The sequence below is a fragment of the Mirounga angustirostris genome, unplaced genomic scaffold (assembly GCF_029215605.1).
Source record: "Mirounga angustirostris isolate CCGP_5_RB_7025 unplaced genomic scaffold, mMirAng1.0.hap1 SCAF_6, whole genome shotgun sequence".
NCBI lineage: Eukaryota > Metazoa > Chordata > Mammalia > Carnivora > Phocidae > Mirounga > Mirounga angustirostris.
In genome coordinates, this window is record NW_026991714.1 from 105251817 (window position 1) to 105272783 (window position 20967).

The following is a 20967-nucleotide window of genomic DNA, read 5'->3' on the forward strand; positions in this document are numbered from 1 at the left end:
CTCTAGAACCCTCAGTTTGTTTCTCAGAGTCCATAGTCTCTCATGGTTCATCTTCCCCTCCGATTTCCCCCCCTTCATTTTTCCCTTCCTACTATCTTCTTCTTTTTTTTTTTTTTAACATATAATGTATTATTTGTTTCAGAGGTACAGGTCTGTGATTCACCAGTCTTACACAATTCACAGCACTCACCATAGCACATACCCTCCCCAGGGTCTATCACCCACCATAGTCTCATCACCAATCTTAGCTTCTATTTGTAGTACTTACCTGCAGTAGTCATTATTGTTGTGTTTGCCAAATGGTGATTTTCTACTTCCATTATTTCTTCAACATTTATTTATTTATTTCATTATGGTTTAGTAGAACCTTATTTTATTCTATGGGTTATAATTCATTACTGTCATTATTTATCTTTTGATTGGATTAAGATTTCCCAATTGAAGACCCTTACATTTGACTCTTGTATTTTTTTTTTAATGTATTCCCATAATTTATTGTGCTATTCCTTATTTTCTGTTCCAGGATTATCTTATAATTTTCTTGCCCTAGTCCTGGAGTCAGCCATTTCTCCAAGGAAACCTGGTAACTTTTACTGAAGATATTTATAAGCCGTGGTCTGGACACCATTCTAAGCATTAATATTATTTTACTTCCTCCCCATGAGTTAGGTTACAATTAAGAGCTGCATTTTTTTTTAAATGAAAGAACTGTCATTTTGACATACCCATATTTGACATAAATAACATATCCAGTGTCACTCAGCTGTAGTTGAATCCAGGTGTTTTAACCCTAATGCCCATGCTTAAATTTAATTTCACACTGGGATTAGAAAATTTGTTCAATATCTCTGAGCCTTCATACCTTTATCTTCAAAATGAATCTAATGCTATTTGCCTCTCAGGGTTGTTGTGGTGAGTGAATGGAAGAACACATGGGAAATAATATAATATTTGTCCCATAGTGGGCATTCAAATACTAGTTGAATCTGAGTTGGGTTATTCACTCATATTTATATGAACCTACTTTGAGCATTGAGATAGAAAATGTGCAGGTTAAAAAATGTTAAAAGATACAGCCCCTCCCTTGTAGGAACTTGTGAGAACATGAAACTATAATACATGAAATTTCAAGTGAGTGTTACAAGTGCTGGAATTTTGGGGGATGCATGGTCTAAGATTTTGGAAAATAGAGATCTCAGGCAGAGGAGGAGGTATTTGAGCTGAGCTATCAAAGATGATGGGATTTCATTGTCATAGAAGAACACTGAAGGTTAGGACACTGGAACATAGAGTACAGTTCAGGACCACTCATTTGTACATCAGAAACTATTAGAGTGATAGGAGACAAAATTTGCCTTTCACATGCAAATCATTCCTTATACAAGAGGATAGTCTTCCATGACAAGGTGGCCTCCATCCTACCAGATATCCAAGAAGTATGGACAGTTCTGCACTAGGTCTCCTAACGTATTGACCTGATAAATTTTGCAATACATACTATTGACAACAATTGAGGAATATATTATGATGGGGACAGATGATCTTAGGCATAATTAGATTGTTTAACTTTGCTGGGATTCCTAATGTTTAGTATCACAACCACTTCTGGGTCTGGAATATTGGTTTATTAATTTAGTGAAATATTTTGAACATTTCTCTTGGAACTCATTGTACATAAATCTGTATTTTCATTGGTCTAGAAAATAAGTTCCACATGATGTACATAGAAAATTCTTTAACAGTTTACAACCTATAAATTGTAAATTCTGCTGCTGGAAATTTTGAGGGTGGATACTTAATAGATTCTCTTGAATGCTCTGCAACTCCCTTGGACCTCCAGAAATTGTTTACCAAATTTTGTTTATTGGAATATGTGCATTTTTTTTCTAGAGATAGGGTTTGTAATTTTCATAAGATTCTCAGAAAATTCTCAGAACCCCAAATATTTAAATGCTACTATCCTAGAGCTATGTTGTCTAGTCTGGAAGCTACTTGCCACAGATACTTATTTACATTTAATTTCATTAAAAATAAATAAAGTTAAAAATTCTTTCCCTCATTTGCACATTCCAAGTGCTTGATAGCCTCATGTAGCCAGTGGCTATGATATTGTACAGTACAAACATAGGACATGGCTTCCATCATTACAGAAAATTCTGTTAGGTAGCACTCTAAGCTGTTGGTTCTCAAACTTTGGCATGCATCAAAATTACTTGGTTTTCTTGAAAACAGATTGCTGAGCCCTACTTTCAGAGATTCTGATTCAGTAAGAATGAGAGTAAGTAGAGTAAGTATGAGTAGAGTAAGTAGGTAGAGTGTATGTAACTAAGATTGAGAATTTACATTTCTAACAAGTTCCCACATGATGCTGTTGTTGCTAGTCTAGGAACCTCTCTTTGAGAACCACTGGGATGGATGAGGTTGACTGGGCTGGTAGGGTTGGGGGTGGTTGGGGAAGGGTTGGCATGGGTCATGGAGGAGAGGGAGAAATGTCTACCATAAACTATTTGAACTTCTTGGCAATCAAGTTGTAGGTCTAGAGAAGGCCCATGGGTCTATCCCTATTTTACATTTATTCAAGACCTTTATATCTGCCTCATAATCAAATTTGATATGCCAAGTATGAACTAAGGACATATGTCTTTTGGAATCTCTTTTTTTTTAATTTAATTTTATTATGTTATGTTAATCACCATACATTACATCATTAGTTTTTGACATAGTGTTCCAAGATTCGTTGTTTGCATATAATATCCAGTGCTCCATTCAATACGTGCCCTCTTCTTCTAAAGTTTATCTTCAGGAGAAATGTATATTATAAAGTGGCTTCCATTCTGTTTAGAGTCTAAGATCTATGCAGGCCTTGTTATTTTATAGATTACAAAAAGAGAATGGGGTTATTCAGAGGCTGTGGAGTGAGGCAGAATGGAATAAAACAAGGCCAAGTATGTGTTAGATTGCCAGGCCAGTGTTATCTCCAGGGGAGACTAGAAACCTAACTTCAGACTCCAGAGAATGAGTACGTCCTTCTTCTATCTCCTCCTCTAGCTATAGTTTCATTGGTTTCATAAGTTGGGGATAAAACCCATACAGGAAACTTGCTGGTTATTTTCCTATACCCCAAGCCATACATCATTGATCCATTATGTCACTCCTTCCCTGTCCCCAAACAGAACCTCAGAATCCTTTTTAAGATAGGACCTAGATGGACATTAACCAATCAAAAAAATATGTTTGGTACCCTGGACATGAATGATGAAGGGTTGAGGGATTGATTTTTCTCTACCAAAAAGGCAAGGAGACACTGACTCACATTATAAAGCAATCATGCAACCTTAGTTTCTAACCATTTTCTCGCATTTCCCGGAACGATGCTGATGTGGGGACTTCTCAGCAACACAGTGGGCTGGGTGTGCACACTAACAAGCAAAAGACATGAAAGATCCTAACTTCTCAAAAGATGTTATGAGATGATAAATGCAACTCCTAAAAAAATGCTTGCTTTGATTATTTTTGGGAAGTGACAATCAGTTTATTCTTCCCCTGATTGATGGTTTGCAGGATCACTGCATGGGAAAGATCTGAGAGTGGCAATTTCACTGGAAAACATTGAGGCTGCCTGTGTAAAAGCAGAATTCCATGAGCCATCTCATTCCTAATGTGGGGTTCCCTTTTGGCCTCCTGGTGGACATAGCATCCAGGTCACTGCTGGTACAGGCAGACAAGCTCAAGCCATAGGTAGTGATACTGAATGTGTTTGTGTGTTAAGGCGAGAGGTCACAGATGGGCTCAGTCTGGATTACTTCAAACTCAGACCCCTAGCTGAGTGCCTGGAGGCTAAGCAATGATCAAAAGGAGAGCTCTGAGCTAAGGCTGAGGACCAGCATCCTCCAGCCAGGCTGTGAAAGTAGCTGAGTGTCCCCAAATCACCTGATGTTTACAAGGGTCAGATGCAAACCTGTGACATATTTTTTTTTCAGGAGGTTAAGTGCTAAAATAATTTTCTTCCCTATCAGAGAGCAGAAACATGAGTGATGATGACTGGAATCCTTCAGCTGGTAACCAGTTTCCAGAAACTCACAGAGAGGGCTGATCTTACATGTAGACCAAGTCAGTGTAGTGGGAAGATCACAGACAAGGAGTCCAAAAGAACCAAATTCTAATCCTATGACTACCATGAAACTGTGGTGTGGCCAGGTAGCCTAAGCAATCCACTTAATTCTCTAGGGATCCATTCTTCACCTGTAGAGTAAAGAAGATAGATTAGATAATTTTATAATTCCTTCTGGCTCTGAAAACTATTGCACAAATGGATGACTCATGATCATTGTTGAGGTAAGGACTTTCAGAGCCTGTGACCCCATATGTGATTATCTACCTTACCAGAGCATCAGCCACCAACCCATCTGTAAGGAAATTCCTGTCCACATGTCCCTACTAGATCTGCCCTTTCATGCCTCACACTCTATATCTGTCCAGTCTTCTTTAGGTTAAGCTGTGGAGTCCTAGTTTCTTATAACTATTGAGCCTGTTATCCAGTGGGTTATTTCTTTGAAGACCTGGTTGTAAAGTAGATAAAAACAAAACTCTTCTTGATAAAGCAGGAATTAGGGGATCTATAACCTCCACCCACCTTGTTTACACTGTCCTCCCAGCAACACACAATGAGACAGTGTCACAGAAATTCCAGGAATCAGGAAAACAGAGTTAAAACCACAGGGTGAGAGGAAAGCATCATGGAAGACCATTGGCTAGGTGGTCCAAGGAAACATTTCAAAAATATTATTTCACTATGCAAGTTACTTCAGTGCACTGTAGTAAGTGCTACCATAAAGTTTTATTTAATATGCAGCAAGGGCACATAGGAGGCAACTGAAGATGTTGCTTGGATGGACAGGAATCTAGAAAGGAAGTGGAAGAAGTACTTGAACTGAAGATGAGGAGGTACAAAAAGGAAAGGGCATTTCAGGCAAAGGATACAGAAGTGTGAAAGCATGTCAGGCATGGGATCTGAAGACCATTTAATACTGTTGAAGAATTAAGTCCAAGGAAGCATTAGAAAATAATCACTTTAAGAAAAATACTATATACATTGCAAAATTTGAAATACTGTCAAGACTATAAAATAGGAAGGGATCTATCTACATGTTACTATGTTTTACAATGTATGTCTAGTAGCAGCTTTCTTGGGAGACCTGGAAACAGACAGCAGAATTAGAAAACCCTAAGTAGAGTTTTTTTATTCTTTGGGTAAGTAAATACTTAGTAGTGTGATTACTGGATCATAGGGTAGAGAATATATGCACCCCTATATTTGTTGCAGCATTATTTATAACAACTGAGATATAGAAGTAGCTCAAGTGCCCATTGTTAGATGAATGGATAAAGAAGATGTGGTATATACATATAATTGAATATTATTCAGCCATAAAAAAGACTGAAATTGGGGCATTTGGGTGGCTCAGTCAGTTAAGTGTCCAACTCTTGATTTTGGCTCAGGTCATGATCTCAGGGTTGTGAGATTGAGCCCTGAATCAGGCTCTGTGCTGGGTGTGGAGTCTGCTTAAGATTCTCTCTCCCTCTCCCTCTGCCTCTCCCCCACCTTCCTCTCCCTCTCTAAAAAAAAAAAAAAAGAAAGAAAGAAATCTTGTCATTTTCAACAAGATGGATGGATCTAGAGAGTATGATACTAAGCAAAATAAGTCAGTGAGAGAAAGACAAATACATGATTTCACTCATATGTGGGATTTAAGAAACAAAACAAAGGGGTGGGGGGGAGAGAGACAAATCAAGAAACAGTCTCTTAACTATAGAGAAAAAACTGATGGTTACCAGAGGGGAGGGGAGGTGAGTGGTGGAAAGGGTGAAATAGGTGATGGGGATTAAAGAGTAGACATCATGATAAGCATTGAGTAATATATAGAATGGTTGAATCACTATATTGTATACCTGAAGTAATATAACACTGTATGTTAACTACACTGGAATTAAAATTAAAGACCTAATAAAATTAAAAAAAGAAAACCCTGAGTAGAGTTAGCAATGGGTAATAAAAGGGAGTGCAGACTTAGAGTTGGAGCATGGAGCAGGGGACAAAGAGAGGAGATGTTAAGGAAGGCGAATCAGTACTCTGTAAATGCGAAAAACAACCAAAAGATTTTGCATGAGCTTCTTTGTTGTTGTTACTTAAATGTGTTTATTTTATAAAGCTATGCTAACCACATGCTTTTTAGAAGAAAACTTGTTTCAATATTTATTTTTGTTACATGAACAATTTAGTACCAATGGAAATTATAATTAAGTAGATCCAAGGGCATAATTATGCTAATACAAGACAGGTGTCCCACAATAAAGCCTCAGGATCTACCTTTATACTTCAGACAGGTCAAGTGATGTAGCACCCAAATGTTTTTAAATTAGACCTATGACTCCTTGGTAGAATTTTGGTTCTTATTTGTTCTTATTAATGATAAAATAATTAATAAATGTTTTTCATAAAAACTTTGAAAAATATAAAAAATTATAAGAAATAAAAATAAATTTGCAATCCTACCACCCAGTGATAAATATTTCTAACATGTTTTCTTCCATTCTTTCTTCTACATATGTATGTGTATACACATATTTTAAGTGAAAGTTGAGATTATAGTGCATACACATTTTTCTATTGTTTTTCTCACAATAATGTATCATGAGCATATTCCAAAATTATTAAATATTTTTCAAATATATCATTTGTAATGGCTGTATTTAATCTTGTCCCTGTTGTAGGATGTTTGAATTGTTTCTATTTTTGTCATTTGTCTTGTGGTTGCCCCACAGAGTGTGGGATCAATATTCCCTTCCCTCTAATTGGCTCAGATATCAAGACTAATGATGCCACACATTCCCCAAGAGACTATGGAAACATTTATTTCTTACATCATGAGGCTTTCTGTAGAGAGCAGAGCAAGCACTCAAGCTGATCTACTTGGATTGAGTGAAGAAAGGAAAAGTGGCTTTGGTTTTTATTATGACTAGGTATAGGCTGGCATGAAGGTTCCCATGTACAGCATAGGGTTTGTGGGATTTGAAGGGAAGGATTATCTGAGCTTTTTAATTGGCTTGCTCAGATGTGGGGCAAAAAGGAAAGGAGAAGGATGGGGTCTGAAAGTGGTCAGCAGCCACATGCTGCAGTCAAATGATCTTACATATTAGAAAATTCCAAGGAATCCACTAAAAATCTACTAGAACTAATAAATGAATTAGCAAGATTGCAGGGTACAAGATCAGTGTACACACAGGTCAACTGTATTTCTATACATTTACAATGAACAATTAAAAATGAAATTAAGGAAATAATTCCATTAATCATGGTATGTAAAAGTATAAATTACTTAGGAATAAATTTAACAAAAGAAATACAAAACTTACACTCCAAAAACTCAAAATGTTATTGAAAAATTAAAGAAGACCTAAATGACTAGAAGGACAGCCTATGTTCATGGATTGTAAGACTTAATATTAAAATGACAATATTTCCCAAAATGATCTACAGATTTAACACAATCCCTATCAAAATCCCAGCTTGTTTTTTTATAGAAATTGACAAGCTAATCTTAAAAGTCATACAGAAATGCAAAAAATCTAGAAGACACAATCTTGAAAAAGAAGACAAAGTTGTAAGACTCACACTTAACAACTTCAAAACTTACTACAAAGCTACAGTAATGAAATATGTATTGGCATAGGATAAACGTAGAGATTAATGTAAAAGAATTGGATGTCCAGAAGTAAGCCCTTATATTTAAGGTCAGTTGATTTTCACCAAATGTGACAAGACATTTCAATGAGGAAAGAATAGTCTTTTCAACACCTGTTTCTGGGACAACAGGATAGCCACAGGCAAAAGAATAAAGTTGGACCATTTTCTTGTACTGTACACAAAAATGTACTCAAAATGGATTATAGACCTAAATGTAAGAGCTAAAACTATAAAGCTCTTAGAAGAAAACATAGGAGTAGGGTCCGTATGACCTTGGCTTAGTAAAGTGTTTTTAACTATGACACCAAAAGTACAAGCGACAAAAGAAAAAATAATTATGCTCAATATCACTGTTAAATGGGAAGATTCTAGAAACAATAACCTCTTCCTTTAAGTACATTTTGTTAAAAAGGAGGGGGGGCCCTTAATTTCTGTAGGCCTTGTTTTCATCTATATTAGGCCATATTAACTACTTTAACCCAAAAGGAATGTTCCCATTTTGGATCTATGGGTCTCATTTTGTCAAGCATTAATTTTAAGCACCAAAAATTTCATTTTATTTCAGTATATCACTTGCTGTGTCAGAGTATCCATGTCCACTATGGGATATATTAAAGAAATGGGTGCTAAGACCATGGGAAATTTAGACAAAACAGTAGGATAGTGGGTAAAGTGAAGCATACCTGTTTGTCCTCTATTTTATTTTTGATAACTCCCTTAAGAGTATGGTGTGCCTTTAAATTTAATGAGAGACCCAGGTATAACCGTAATTTGAGTCCCAGCATCAGTTGAGACCATGAAGTTGTGCCCATTGTACAACTCAGCAGAGGTTAGAGTTAATGTAGAACCTCTGTTTTAAAACACAAAAGCCAACTGGTACCCTTTTTACTTTTCCATTGTTGAATTCTTTTAGTAAATTTTGGATTTATAATGAGGGTCAAGTTGTGGGCCTCCATTCCAGTTCTCCCCTACTTCTCACTTTCTTTTGATGGATACTGGATATGCTTTTGGAGGTCCTCTCTCTCTCTCTTGCTCAGATTTATATAAGTTTCTCTTTCCTCAGGGTTAATTCAGTGTCATCAAGATTAAGGATCCCTTCCCCCATAGCAATTGTTTTATTGTGTATAAGGACATTAGCTTAAGTAGGGTTTATGTTGATAAGCCACATTACTCAATGTGATGGAACATAGAGTCTTTGTGGATCAATTTGATATCCTCTGGCCCTTTAAGAGGTGTGGGGATAGCATTCAGGATCTTGTTTTTTTTTTTTAATTTTTTAAAATCAGGGTCTGTGTTATATGGTAAATGGGTGTTCTTTTCCTATAACTGTGAGGCTCAGGTTTGTTTTTAGTGGCAGAGGCATAGGGAGAAGCAGCATTTAAAGCCTCATTGGGTTCTACTGAGTAATCTGTTTCTAGGAGTGCAGACCTCAGCATACCATGTGGTGACTGTTCATTATAGCAGCAGCACCCAGTGGGCCTATATATTGCATAGGATATCAATATTGATCTTTCCCCTAATTACAGAACAGGGTCCATGCATGATTGAGTGACAGTCAGTGGTCTTAGCTATTTCCCTGTACCTAGCATGAGTCATAAAGTGCATGATGAAATTGAGATACAGAATGTAATCTGAAGCACAAACATAGGTCTAGGCTGAGATATATCACTTAAAGCTACTTTAAGGAGAATCCCAATTCCTATTACTGTCCCTAAATGCCAATATGGAAACTTTGATTTACATTGGTCTTCTAGATTTTAAATCTATAAGAAAGGCTAGGTGGGACTCAGCAAATACATCTCAAAGTGGTTGATAGGTAGCAGGCTTCAAAACTGCACACTAGCCAACAGACAGCAGAGCCTGTTAGCAAGCCACAAGCAAAAGAAGAGATTTCTCCAGATGATGGTAGTCATCACTTAGACCATCCTGCTCACAGGGTCAATTATCTTGTGGGTGTTCAGCAGAGGGTGGAATCAACCACCCCATTCCAAAGTTGGATCCCATTTCAAGACTGATGACACCATACATGCACCAGGAGGGTATGAAGACATTCATTACTCCTATCATGAGACTTTCTGCAGAGAGGAAGGCAGGCATTCAAGTTGGTCCATTTGGCTTCAGTAAATGGGCAAATGGCTTTGATTTGTATTGTGGTTAACAGTTGTGCCGGGAAATGTGGGCCAAGGTTTGCACGACTTGAACTTCCCTTCTGGTGCCAAGAAAAGAAGAATCTGGGCTCTCTTACCAGCCTGCCCAGAGGTGGGGCAAAAGAGAAAGTGGAGGAATGGAACCTATCAACTGTCAGTGATCAAATATCAGAAATGGAGTCAGATAATTTATTATGCTATTATAAATACTGCTGTAATAACCATTCTGGTGCACACATCTTCATAGGAATCCGAACAAATAGGCTTTCTAGAAATGGTCTTAGTTAACGATTCTAGAAAGGTATAAATAGAGAGAAAGCTGTTGTTCAAGTATGGTTGAGTATTGACTGCTCCCTCCCCTGGCTCAAGAACCAGGAGAGTTCTCTGCCTATAAAATTTCTCATAAATGGAAGTGCATACATTGTGATGCAACCTTTTGGAATGATTATGTAAACTTTGAATATAAGAGGTAGGAATCTAGGAAAACTGAGCTTTCCAATACTTTCCTGAACATGTCCCAAGCTACTAACTATGCCCCTTGGGCACTCTGAGAAATAAGAAATACTATGCTGTGATTGTTGTATCCATTCCTGTTCTGTGTGGCCACCTCACTTATGACAGAATTTTTATCCATGGTTATTAAGTTGGAGAGTTAATATGGTTTTAAAATATGAGAGTCCATGGAAGGGTTTGTTCTTGCATATCCATAGGCCACCTGAATTTCACAGCAGCTCTGAATATCTCTAAATTTTAGAAGATAAATTGGAAGATCAAACAGTATATCTATCAAAAAAAAATTTTTTGGAACTTTTGTTGGTCAGTTATCATTATCTGAGGGCATGTTTTGCCTTGAATTTAATGCTATCATTCTCACTAACTCAAGTGTCTAGATTATTTTTAAAATAATGAATGCATATTAGAAAGTATGGCAGATGCCTTATTTCTAGATCATGATTGTTAATACATTTCTGGGTCAACTAGAAATAGGAAAAATCACCAAAATGGGGGAATCAAGAAAAACATTCAGCTGAAGTCAGTGAAGGAAGCAGGTATTTGCCCCAAATCTCAATACTGGAATTTGGGCAGAGGATATGAACCAAAAGCTCCTTTATGAAGCGTGGATCCCTGAATTTTAATCAAATGATATCAGGTCTCTAGCATAGATCCTTTTGGAAGGAAGGCTTATCAGTTTAGGCTACTCAGATTTCCATAGAATAAGAAAAAGCAAATATTGAGCACACGATCAGAAACCACCAAACACTCCACAAAACCTCACTTTAGAGTAAATGTTAGCAAAGAAAGAGATTAAACTCCCAATAGAGCATCAGATACTGGAATTTGCACAATCTGATAAAACAAATTTGTATGAAATGATTTAAGAAATAAAGATGGAATAAAACAGAAAAAAGTAGTAAGAGACTATAAAGTAACTAATCTGAAAACTATTCATTTAAAACTTTCAGTATAAAATTGATTATGTAGATTTAAAATCTTCAGTTAGATTAAGTAGATTAGGTCATTGAAGGGAATTATTGGTAAACTAATGAGTAGATCTAAAGAAAATATACAGAATGCAGTACATTAATAAGCATGGGAAATTTGAGAAATCAGATGACGTAGAGGTTAGAATGAGAAGGGCTTCCATTCAGCAAGTCAAAGTTCCAGAGAGAATAGAGAAAAGACAGGAGAGGCAGTACTTGAAGAGGTGATAGCTGAGAATTCTTCAAAATGATAAAAGACGTGGGCGCCTGGGTGGCTCAGTTGGTTAAGCGACTGCCTTCGGCTCAGGTCATGATCCTGGAGTCCTGGGATCGAGTCCCGCATCGGGCTCCCTGGCAGGGAGACTGCTCCTCCCTCTGACCCTACCCCCTCTTGTGCTCTCTCTCTCACTCTCTCAAATAAATAAAAAATAAAATAAAATCTTTAAAAAAATGATAAAAGATATGGAACTATATAGGAAGCAGATGGGAGAACAAGCAGAATAAATATTTAAAAGCTACACCTAAACAAACTTATTAAAATTGCAGAGTATCAGGGCTTCTGGGTGGCTCAGTTGGTTAAGCATCCAGCTCTTGATTTCGACTCAGGTCATGATCTCAGGGTTGTGAGATCAAGTCCCAATGTTGGACTCCATGCCCAGCTTAAGATTCTCTCTCTCCCTCTGCCCCTTCTCACCTGTTCTGTCTCTCTCTCTCTCAAAAACAAAACAAAATAAACAACAACAACAAAAACTGCAGAGTACCACCAAAACCAACAGTGTTGGTAAGGATGTAGAGAAAAAGGAACCCTCATGTAATGTTGGTGGGAATGCAAACTTGTGCAGCCACTGGGGAAAACAGTGTGGAGGTTTCTCATAAAGTTAAAAATAGAACTACCCTATGATCAACAATCACACTACAGGGTATTTACCCAAAGAATACAAAAACACTAATTCAAAGGGATACATACACCCTTATGCTTATAGCAGCATTATTTGTAATAGTCAAGATATGAAAGCAACCCAAGCATCTATCAATAGATGAATGGATAAAGAAGATGTGGTGTGTATATATACGCACATACACAGTGGAATATTATTCAGCTATAAAAAAGAATGAAATCTTGCCATTTGCAACAACACAGATGGAGCTAGAGAGTATTATGCTAAGCAAAATAAGTCAGAGAATGACAAATACCATATGACTTCACTCATATGTAGAATTTAAGAAACAAAACAAATGAGCAAATGGAAAAAAGAGAGAGACAATCAAGAAACAGACTTACCTACAAAGAACAAACTGGTAATTACCAGAGGGGAAGTGGATGGAGGAATGGGTGAAGTAGGTGATGGGGATTAAGGAGGATACTTGTCATGATGAGCACTGGGTGATTAAAATAAAAATTAAAAAAAACTGCAGAGTACCATAGACAAAGAAGATTTTATAAACAGCCAGAAAGAAAGCAAAAATCTCCTACATAAAACTAATCCTTAGGATGAAGGCAGAAGGCAAATTTCTTAGCCTCAGCATGGAAGCCAAGAAGCAGTAGGATTTTTACAGAGTACTGATAGAAAATAAATATGAACAAAAAGAAAAAATATATATATGAGCCTAGGAATTGTGTTAGAAGTGAAACTGTCTTTCAAGAATGCGTACAAAATAAAGAAATATGGATATGGACAAAATGGGAAGAACTTACTACACATATTATCAACTAATAGAACTTCTACAGCAAGAATCTGAGGAGAAAGCAAAAAGAAAGGATCCTGGAAGGAATATTTGAAATAATGAAGAGGACTGATGTTAAATGTGTAAAAATGTATATCTTCGAATCAATGTACTATCATAGCCTCATACCATATAAAGCTAAAGCAAGTATTTCTATAATAGGAAAATAATAGAAAAATCTGCATAATAGTCACATATTTCAAAACACTTCTCTCAATTTGTGATAGGTCAAGCAGACAAAAATAGTTAAGATCTGGAAAATTAATATGATTAAGCTGATTTTAATGGACATATGTAGAACTATGCACAATTAGAGAATACATATTCTTCTGGAGCATATAGGGAACACTTTAAAAATTGACCACAGCATAAGCTAAAAAGCAAGTTTTAACAAATTTCAAAAACATGGTATCATATACATGTTGTCTGGCCACAATATAATTTCTATTTTGTTTTAGGCTTTTTAAAATCACTTGAAACACATTCACAGCCTTCCCACAAAGCTGTGCCAATTTAAACTCCTACCAACAGAGTGTGATAGGGTTCCTTTCACTACATGATCACAAACACTGGATATCATAATTTTAAAAATAATTAAATACCTATTTTTTTATTTCTTTGATACCTTGTGAGGCTGAACATACTCAGTACATTGATTACTACTTTTATTTTGTTATAAACAACTGTTTTTATTGTTTACCCATTTTCCTATGGAGATGTTTTTTTTTTTCATAGTTTCATTAATTTTTATTTCTTTTTTTTTAATTCTTATGTTAATCCCCATACATTACATCATTAATTTTAGATGAAGTGTTCCATGATTCATTGTTTGTGCATAACACCCAGTGCTCCATGCAGAATGTGCCCTCCTCAATATCCACCACCAGGCTAACCCATCCTCCCACCCCCCTCCCCTCTAGAACCCTCAGTTTGTTTTTCAGAGTCCATCGTCTCTCATGGTTCGTCTACCCCTCCAATTTCCCCTGCTTCATTCTTCCCCTCCCGCTACCTTCTTCTTCTTCTTCTTTTTTTTCTTAACATATATTGCATTATTTGTTTCAGAGGTACAGATCTGAGATTCAACAGTCTTGCACAATTCACAGCGCTTACCAGAGCACATACTCTCCCCCGTGTCTATCACCCAGTCAGCCCATCCCTCCCACCCCACCCCCCACTCCAGCAACCCTCAGTTTGTTTCCTATGATTAAGAATTCCTCATATCAGTGAGGTCATATGATACATGTCTTTCTCTGTTTGACTTATTTCACTCAACATAATACCCTCCAGTTCCATCCATGTCGTTGCAAATGGCAAGATCTCATTCCTTTTGATGGCTGCATAATATTCCATTGTGTATATATACCACATCTTCTTTATCCATTCATCTGTCGATGGACATCTTGGCTCTTTCCACAGTTTGGCTATTGTGGACATTGCTGCTATAAACATCGGGGTGCACGTAGCCCTTCGGATCCCTACTTTTGTATCTTTGGGGTAAATACCCAGTAGTGCAATTGCTGGATCATATGGTAGCTCTATTTTCAACTTTTTGAGGAACCTCCATACGGTTTTCCAGAGTGGCTGCACCAGCTTGCATTCCCACCAACAGTGTAGGAGGGTTCCCCTTTCTCCGCATCCCCGCCAACATCTGTCGTTTCCTGACTTCCTATGGAGATGTTAATAATTTTCATTTGATTTGTAAGAAATGTTTGCTACCTTGAGGATAATAACCCCTTGACATAGACGATAAAAAGTAATTTTTGTCTATAATTTGGATTTTACTTTTTTATGGTGTTTTAACATGCAGAGGCCTTTAACTTTTTACAAGGCAAATCTGACAATATTTTGCTTTGTTATTTCTTCCTTTGACTTTATCCATATCCCTAGAGATTGGAGAGCTCCAGTCAATTTCTGTTGTTGGGATTGTAGTTAGTTTTGTTACATTTGACTATCTGGTTAGGATTGCAAATTCATTTTGTCCCTTTAACATTTATTAAACAGCACTTAATTTCCTCACTGATATAAAATGTCAACTGTATCCTAGTCTAAATTTCTTTATAATAGAATCTACTTCTTTGCTTTCTATTTTATATATATCATTAATCTCCTTTCCACTTTTTTCCAGGTTCCACATAATTTAATTATTGTAGCTTTGTTATTTATGGGGTAATGATGAGCTCATCACCCACCCCATTCTGCTGCTTTTTCTTTTTTCCTCCATGTTACTAGATACTTATTTAAAAATTATAAACATTATGCATTATCTTGTATTTCAAAACGATCTCAACTACCCTTTTTGATTAGCTAAGATGAAATGCAGAGTCACCTCCTGAAGTAAAAAACTACAAACTTAACCAATCCTTTTGATATATTATTTTTAATTTCATTTGACCCATGAAAACCTGGGGAGAGCCAAGGTAGGATTCTAAACTAAGAAATACACCTATTCATTTGGAAAGGGGCGGTAGAGAGGAAATAGTTCACTCTGATAGAACCAAAGTTTTAAAAAAAATTGTCTAATGTTATTTATCTGACATTATTTCTCCAAAGCATCTCATCTACTCTAGCCAGACAAGTCTCTTCATTATTCCTGCTTCAGGCCATGCACATTTCAAATTCCCAGCCTTTGTTGAAAATATTCTTTGCCAAGAATATATTTTTTTTGGTCTCTTTTTTTCTGTGTATTAAGATCCATTTCTTTAAGGAATCTTTTTTTAAGTCCAAACTCTAGCTCATCTAGCATGGAGCTGTCTTTCAATATTCATAGCATTTATAATCTGTTACACAGTTTAAACATTTTAGAACTTTTTCTAATTATAAAAGCAATAAAACAAACTCACAGAACATTTGGTAAAGAGAGAAGACATACTTTGTATAGTTCTAACTACCTGTTATAAATTGTATATACTCCATTACAGTATTTTTAACATGAATGCATAGCTGTAACCCTACTGAACTTACAGTTTTGTAGGCTACTCTAGCATATATTCAAGCTGTTCTATGTTGTCTCATTGTATTTATTATTACCATTTTAATGGCCACCTGGTGTTCTATAGAGTTAATGTACTATTATTTACTTAATCTTTGCTTTACTTTCTGTTCCCTATAACAAAAAGCTCTGCAAAAGTAAAGTGAGATCTTTGTTGTGTAGTTTTCCTCTCCATGGGGAATTATTTCCTTAGAAAAGATATCAAGAATTGGAATTGAGGGGAGGAAAGGTAAGTGCATTTTTAAACTCCTGATATATATTATCAGATGACTTTCATCCATCAATTTAATTTGTGAGAGTTTTGGTACCCCAGCAGCTTTGATTTTACTGGGCTTAAATATTTTACTATTGATTATTTAAGAGAGGGGGGGGGGGAAAAAAGCATGTTAAACACTTCTGCCCCCAATTCTCTGTGATCATGTATTAGTTAGCTTTAACGTGTTAATTTTGTCTCCCCAAAGAAATTGTAAGGTCCTTGCATGAAAGTAGAGACAGTGACTTTTATTTATTCTTTATGCCTCACAATATATTTTAAAAAGTGTAGCAGGCATAATTTTCTTCAGTATTTGCTCTTAACTGATTGAAGCCTTTATAAAATTCTATTCTGTCCTCAAATTCAAGTTCAGTAATGATAGATGCTTTTGGCCAGCAGTAGATTTTTGCAGTCCTATCTCCAAAAATAAACTTTTACCCTAACCTTACCTACAGAAATTATACTTATCCTTGGAATCAGTGTTATTTGAAATTTTCAGTAAGCATGTATTTTGAATTCTTCTAGAACTTCAGACTTATTTTATTCCAGCTTTTGTCCAATTAATTCATAAGGCACAAGCTGTTTAAACACCACCATTTTCAGGGTTTTCCCATAGAAAGCCCAAACAAAGAACATGGTCTTGGTTCTCCCCACACTGATGTCCTGGGATTCTAGAATGTCCCTTAACTCCAAATGAAAGTCAACTGTGATAAATGTACCCTACTGATAAAAGTTTACACCTATGCTTGTTCCCTGCTTTATCCTAGATCTAGAACAGTGTGGGAGATCTGAGAGACGGTCAATAAATACTTGTTGAATGGTTGAATGAATGCATCTGTGTGCTCAGGTTGAACTAATCAATCACTCTACAAATATTTATTGAGCTCCTCTGAGGTGCAAAGCCAAGTGTACTTATAACTACGAAAATAATAGATAAAGTTGACAGATCCTATACATGGCAGGGGGCTGTCTCTAATGACCTTGAGGTCTCATCCAGTGCAGTTTTCTTCAATTCATGTGCATTCCTTTTGACACTTACATGTCACATCCACAAGCCAAATAAAACTCCTCAAACTGCATCTCTATGATGCATGATGATCCCCCATCCATTTCTCCAAAGGCCCTGAAAAGGAGTTGTGTGCTATGGATTCTTAGTGCTGGTCACTCCTGGGCTGGGACGAGAAGGGCTCCAGATGGAGGCTTTTGTGGAGGGTTCCCTTTTATCCTTGGTTGTAAGCAGCCTGAGCAGTTATGTTATAAATGAGTCATTTACAGCCTTCTCCCCAAGTCCTTTCATGGACTTTGTTACCCAAGGTTACCAGCGTGCCTGGTGCCTTTGATTTTTGTGGGCACCGTAGACCAGAGAAAAGAGTTGTGGCCTTGGGCATCTGCATGTTGGCTTTCACACATCCTGCAAATGGGTACCTGCCAGCCCTCTTCCCCAGATGTCCTTCTGACCATTGATTTTTGCCGCTCACTATTGCAGTTATTAGCCACAGTGAGGCCAGGGCGCTCAGCTCTCCACTTTAATTATTCATCCTTATGAAGAAAAATTTCTCTGGTGTGCTTTATTCTCCTCCTGCCTGCACCTGAGTGCATGTGGACTCCTTCTTCCTCATCTTCCCAAGTGCCTTGTGTGTCGAAGGGCCTTTCACCAGGGTGCTCATTCCGTTTATGCCTTTAATATGCATTTTGTGCTCTGCCAAGGGGGTCAGGAGGGCACGCGGAGAAGCCAGATGGCTTACCTCTTCCCTCAGGAAACACGCCGCTATTTAGCTGGGCACCTTCCCAACTCAAGGCCGGCTGAGATTCCACTGTTTCGGGAAGGGTTGGTTCAAACACCACCGACCGGGAGTACAAATCCAAGTTCCTCGGGCTATGCACTTCTCGACTCCACTGCCACTCTCTGGAGTGCTCTGCCAGAAATGGCATTTTAGGAGCTATTAGAATGGGGGGGGGGGGGGCGGAGATGGGAGAGATGGGGAAAAAGCGACCCCTTTTATTTATTGCCTTTGCTCAGACACACGTTCCCGTTATTTTAATCTGACTGAAATAAGAAACCGTAATCCATGGATGAGAAGACAGTGGACAAACTCAGTTAAACCGTGAGCGCCCTGAGGATGTATGTTTTTCCCCGTTCCCAGTTTTTAATGTTTCTTCCCTGCTGCTGTTTCCCGACTTCAACTTTTGAAAAGCCAAGCAGTTTAACTGGCCAGGCCTGGGGAACTTATTTGTATGCAGCACAAATTTCAGAATCTGTTCTCAGCCTGTGCCGAGTGAAAAATGGCCTGCATTTTCTTGATAGCCCATGTGGTTGTAAAGAATAAATGGCTAATGAATTACAGATGAACATTGACGCAAATTAATCTTCCCGCTGTCCCTGGGTTATATGGCAGCCATTTAAAAGTTTAATCAATACACTAAAGTTGAAAACATGCAGGCACTGCAGTTGTTTGGTTGTAATAAACATCAGAGGGAACCGGGAGGTTTGCACTCAGTCCATGTATCATAATGACAGCTATTTATGTTTAATGGACTAAATATTTTTTATTGGAAGGGAGCAAATGTCAGCTTAACTTTGTGAGCCCCGCATTCAACTTTCCTTTGAGGTTGGTGAAAGACGGCTGACGTGTCATTGGAAATGAAATGTTAAGTTGGGGGTGGGGTGGGGAAGCACGACGGAGACAAAGCGAGGATAAGGAGTCGTTGGGAGACGTGATGCGGGGCTAACATTCTGCAGCAATTCATTAACGAAAACGTAAACTCTGATATTTCTAATGTTGCTGTAAAATGGTTTACGAGGAACAACTCTAATGGTTATTAGGGAAAACAAGTGCCCCGATCTGCCAGATATCCCCTTCAGTACGGGCTTTTGTTTGAAAACTCTTTACCAGGTCATATTTGCTGGAGATGTATAATTAGTCCTTTTTCTTAATGGGAGAAGTGGGGGAGAAATGGCATGATGACTCTCAGCCCTTGTGTTCCATAGATCTTTCCATCTGAATGGTGTCCAACGACTTTAAATAACCATGTGCTCTTTTTGGAATACTTATATCTTAATTACTTTTCAAGTCGATATTTTGTAGCACTGCTGAGTCAGGTAGGACCACATTGGCTAAAAGGGAATGGCCTCTGCCAGGAGTGGTGCCATCTCTCTGGACAGAAACAGGCTGAAATAAAAGGAGAGAAATAGCTTTGTCTGAACAACAACAAAAAAATAGAGACACAGTTCAGCTTTGCATTTTCTTTTTTTGTTTTCCCTTCAAAATAAAACAGAAAAAGTATGCTATCCCTGTGGAACATGGGGTCTTGGAAAATGGCATACACTTGATTAAAATAATTAGAAACGTTTTACACAATGGGAGCGCATGTTTTTAATATACCTTTTGCAACCAGTTGTCTCAGGTTCTCTTCGGTGTCTAAGCCTTCTGAAAAGTCCTCACTTTGTTTTTCCCCCTATTTATTTATTTATTTATTTATTTATTTATTTATTTATTTATTTATTTATTTATTTTTGATGTAGTGTTTTAAATGCCAGAGTGTTGAGGAAAACAGTTTAACACCTATTGAGGTGGGGCTGCAGGATGAGGAAAAGGGGCGAGGGGTAAGATAATTAGCTATCTGATATTTGGACCTGTAAAAATATAGAACAACATCTGCTTATACACTAAATTTGTTTTAAATCACAAGAATTTGTGTTCTAATGGGGCCTGAGATTCAGAAGAAATCACCTTTAGGTTAGTCAACCAAACTGATGGATTCTCTGGTCCTCTGTCCTCTCTTAAGCGAAATGGGGAGACACCTTTTGTTCTGAAATCCAGAGGGTCACCGTCTGCTAACTGTGAAGACGTCCCACCCGTGACTTCTCATGCCACACTCCCCCTGCAGTCCCTGGACCCTTCTTTATTTTTTTTTTCCAAATTCTTCTCACTCTCTTAGGTGATTGCTTGATCGATTTGTCTATTTGTACATTCTGTTTTCCCCATGTTAATATCAGGTCTATGGTAGGGGGCAGGTGGATGGAAAGTAGGGAGGCAGGAAAACAATTTTCTTCTTTGCTCCTAGAATCCCAGGGCCTGGCCCACAGTAGGTTCTTACAAATAGCAGTTAAGTCAATTTCAGACTATTATTTCTGATTGTCTTTAATAATCATCATTATAACCATTTTGGGGGTTCACCTATTATGATTTCTAGACACTGTGATAGTTGTTTTACAGATAATACATGATCTTAGCTCTAACCCAAGATAGTATGAGTTATCTCCATTTTACAGAGGCAAAAACTGAGGTCTCAGGCATTTAAGGTAATTATTCATGGTCACTATTAGTGTAGCAATTCCAGAATTTGAATCTGGCCTGTCTCTCTTCCACTTATACAATACTCCTGTGTTCTGTAGGGCCTTGTGTTCTCACTGGTGATTAAAATGTGGCTAAGTTACCCCAAGTTTTTATTCTAGTCTACAACCAGCCAGCTCTCCAACTGACTGCTAATGGGCAGAAGGATTCATGCTTTCTCACCTGAACCTCACATCCTGAGGCATAACTATGAAGAATGTTGAACCATTAAGTCTAAAAAAGTAGCTGTTGGTCATTTGGTGATGGGCAGTGTGACCCTCAGATACGTGTGTT

The 20967-nt window shown here is 37.5% G+C and overlaps 1 protein-coding gene across 2 annotated transcripts in view; it reads left to right on the forward strand.

Moving 5' to 3' along the window:
* Positions 1-20967, forward strand: part of LRMDA (leucine rich melanocyte differentiation associated) — a 1045267-nt gene that overhangs the window by 990586 nt on the left and 33714 nt on the right. The gene's annotated exons all lie outside the window — the stretch shown is intronic.